The 3243-nt window shown below is 60.0% G+C and overlaps 1 long non-coding RNA gene across 1 annotated transcript; it reads right to left on the bottom strand.

Moving 5' to 3' along the window:
* Positions 1–761: 761 nt before the first annotated feature.
* On the bottom strand, positions 762–1314 carry LOC127461501 (uncharacterized). Its single transcript, XR_007900094.1, has 3 exons — positions 1067–1314; positions 924–1013; positions 762–798 (listed from the first exon to the last, which is right to left on the bottom strand). It is a non-coding gene; the product is annotated as an uncharacterized LOC127461501 (long non-coding RNA).
* Positions 1315–3243: the final 1929 nt, after the last annotated feature.

The following is a 3243-nucleotide window of genomic DNA, read 5'->3' as shown; positions in this document are numbered from 1 at the left end:
GCAAGCCCGGGGGGGGCCCTGGGAGCACACGTGGGCCCCTCCTGGCTTTGCACGGCCCTAAAGTCCGCCCTGGAAGGGGTGTCGGGGAGGATCGTGGTGAGCTGAGGTGGTTTTTGGTGCCCGGGGCAGTGCCCTCGGCCTGGACAGCCCACCCTTGTTTCGCTCTGGGATCTCCACGCTTGGATTTTGGGGTGAGAACTGAGGGAAAACAGGAAGGAGGTAAAAAGTACCACTGGCTGTCGCTGTTTTGTGAAGCCAGAGCGGAGGGGACGCGGGGCTGGTGGCTGTGCCCCCCTCCACCACCCAGCCCTGGAGACCCCAAACACACCATCACTCCTCTCACTCCACACCCCAGTTTCACAACCAGCTTTTGGTGCTCCCAGAGTAAACATTCCACGTTAAATCCCCGCCTGCCACAGGAAGGGATGGGATTTCCCCAGGGTCCACAGGAAGGGATGGGATTTCCCCAGGGCCGGGGCGATCCGGGTGCGTCACACCTCGATCCCCCCCAACATGGAGCCCGGGATTTGCCCAGAAATCCCCTCCACGCTCCGCACAGATCCGAGATTTCCAACAAACAATAAACAGCCATGTGAGGATCAGCCCTCGCCTGGTTTCCCAGGGAATTAGGGCAGAGAAAGTCGGGGCTGGGAGCTCCGGGGACGGCGGAGCCGGGGGGTCGCTCCTCGGAGCCGGGGGAAGTGGCAAAGCCCCCATTCCCAGCACCTTCCCCATTCCCAGCACCTTCCCCATTCTCAGCACCTTCCCCATTCCCAACACCTTCCCCGTTCCCAGCACCTTCCCTGTTCCCAGCCCCTTCCCCACTCCCAGCACCTTCCCCATTCCCAGCACTTTCCCTATTCCCAGCACCTTCCCCATTCCCAGCACCTTCCCCATTCCCAGCACCTTCCCATTCCCAGCACCTTCCCTGTTCCCAGCCCCTTCCCCGTTCCCAGCACCTTCCCCATTCCCAGCACCTTCCCCATTCCCAGCACCTTCCCCATTCCCAGCACCTTCCCATTCCCAGCACCTTCCCTGTTCCCAGCCCCTTCCCCGTTCCCAGCACCTTCCCCATTCCCAGCACCTTCCCCATTCCCAGCACCTTCCCCATTCCCAGCACCTCCTCTTGTTTGCCAAGGCCCGGCCCCGGAGCAGCACCGGGATCGTGCTTTTCATTAAAAATAAATAAACACATTCCTGGTGGCGGCGGAGGAGGAAAGGCTTGAAAACACCCTCCCCAAAAGGCCCCCCCGCCCGGGAGGCAGCAGCGGTGGCAGGACCCACAATTATCATTTCTCAGGAATTTTTTGAAACCCATCTCCCGCTCCCCTCGTTGGGGGCAGCAGGACAGACAGACAGACAGACAGACAGGGCCCCATCCTCGGGGCACCCTGGTTCTCTCCCCGCTGACCTTTCCCCGCTGCTCTGACGGATCCTTTGTGACACCGGCGGGGCCGTGGCACACCTTCCGTCCTTGCCGCGCGCCCGGCGCGGGGCCGTGGCCACGAGCGAGTCCCTGTCAGCCGCGATTAGGGGAGAAGGGCCGCGCTTTCCGCATGAGCTCCGGTGCTGGTGCCAGGAGGGGGGGCCCCCTCGGTGTCCTCCCCTCGCCCCCCGTGCCCAACGCACGTGCCCTGCGCTGGGAAACGGGAATCTGTTCGTCGGGCCGGGATCGGCGGCGCGGGGTGGGATCGGTGAGGGTGGGGTTGGGGTCGCTGAGGATGGGGTTGGGATAGGCAAGGATAGGTTTTGGATCACTGAGGATGGGGTTGGGATAGGCAAGGATAGGTTTTGGATCACTGAGGATGGGGTTGGGATTAGTGAGGTGGGTTTGGGATCGCTGAGGATGGGGTTGGGATCGGCGAGAACAGGGTTGGAATCATTGAGGACAGGTTTGGGATCACTGAGGATGGGGTTGGGATCAGTGAGGATGGGGTGGGATCACTGAGGATGGGGTTGGGATCAGCGAGGTGGGGTTGGGATCAGCGAGGTGGGGTTGGGATTGCTGAGGATGGAGTTGGGGTCAGTGAGGATGGGGCTGGGATCAGCGAGGACGAGCTCTCTGAAGCCAACATACGTGTGTGCTGATGCACACGTGTGTGTGTGACCTACATTCGGGGCTGCAGCTCTGCCCACGGGTGGCTGATGCCCACAGGTAGTCGATGCCCACGGTGGCCAATGCCCACACATGCCCGTGGCGAGGGGGCTCAGCCAACCCTTGTGTGCCAAAGACCCATCAATTCCCGAGGGCTTTTCCCTGTGCCTGGAGCATTCCCGGCCTGGGGAAGGAGAAAGGAAGCTCCAACCAGGCTCGCTGAGCCCAGGAGGAGGGTCTGGCTTTGGCAGGGGGGACAAAGAGCAGCCACCAAGGCCACGTCCTCGGCACCCCGAGCACCACAGACACGTGGTGGGTCCCCCCCACATCCAGCACCTGCCCCCTGCCCCAGTCCAAGCACCCACCCTGCTCCCCTTGCTTTCCAATATTCCCATTTCCTCAGCTGGTTTTGACTTCTCCACCCGGCGCAGCCACGGAGTTCCCATAGAAACATGAAGATATTAAACTGTAAATAATAATTTCTCCATAAAAAGAGAAAAAAAAAAGAGAGAGAGAGGGAGAGAGAGAGAGAAAGCAATGCTCCAGCACATCCTGTGGGGCTGGTGGGTCGGGAACAGACCCTGATATCCTGGGAGCAGACCTTGATGTCCTGGGCACGTGAAGCCTCATCTCACCCACCCCGTGTGGGTGCAGGTCCCACTCTCACCCCTCAGGCACTGAGGGAGGGCTGAGAGCTCTCACTCTGCTCCCTGCACTTCCAGCACCTGATTTATCCAGGCTGGATGAATCCTGACATCTCCATCCTGACATCTATAAAAATTAGCAGCTGAAGGGGCGGCCTGGTCTCGCCTCCCACCCCAGCTCGGGGTAAATAAACTGGAGCTCCAAACCTGATGGGAAGGGATTGTTGTTTGCTGGGGCCTGGGCAGGGATGGTTTGTAAATAATCTAAAGTTAAACCCACCCCAGTTCTCATTCCCTCCATCCCCTGGAGATGGTTTTGTCTGGGGCATCCACGCTTTGTGTCTGTCGAAGTGATACTTTTAATCATAAATTACTTGGTTTTCCCCCCACCCCTCACTGTTATCAAGTCGGAAAACCATCAGTTTGTGGTGGGAGAAAGGAGAAATGCCAGGGCTGGGGCAGGTGGAAGGGGGCATAGGGAGCCTCTCGGGGAGGGATGGGGAG

Source organism: Manacus candei, unplaced genomic scaffold (assembly GCF_025592945.1).
Source record: "Manacus candei isolate 608988 ecotype Guabito, Panama unplaced genomic scaffold, ASM2559294v1 h1tg000106l, whole genome shotgun sequence".
NCBI lineage: Eukaryota > Metazoa > Chordata > Aves > Passeriformes > Pipridae > Manacus > Manacus candei.
Note: the sequence above shows the minus strand (reverse complement) of the source record. Positions and strands in the feature narration are given on the sequence as shown.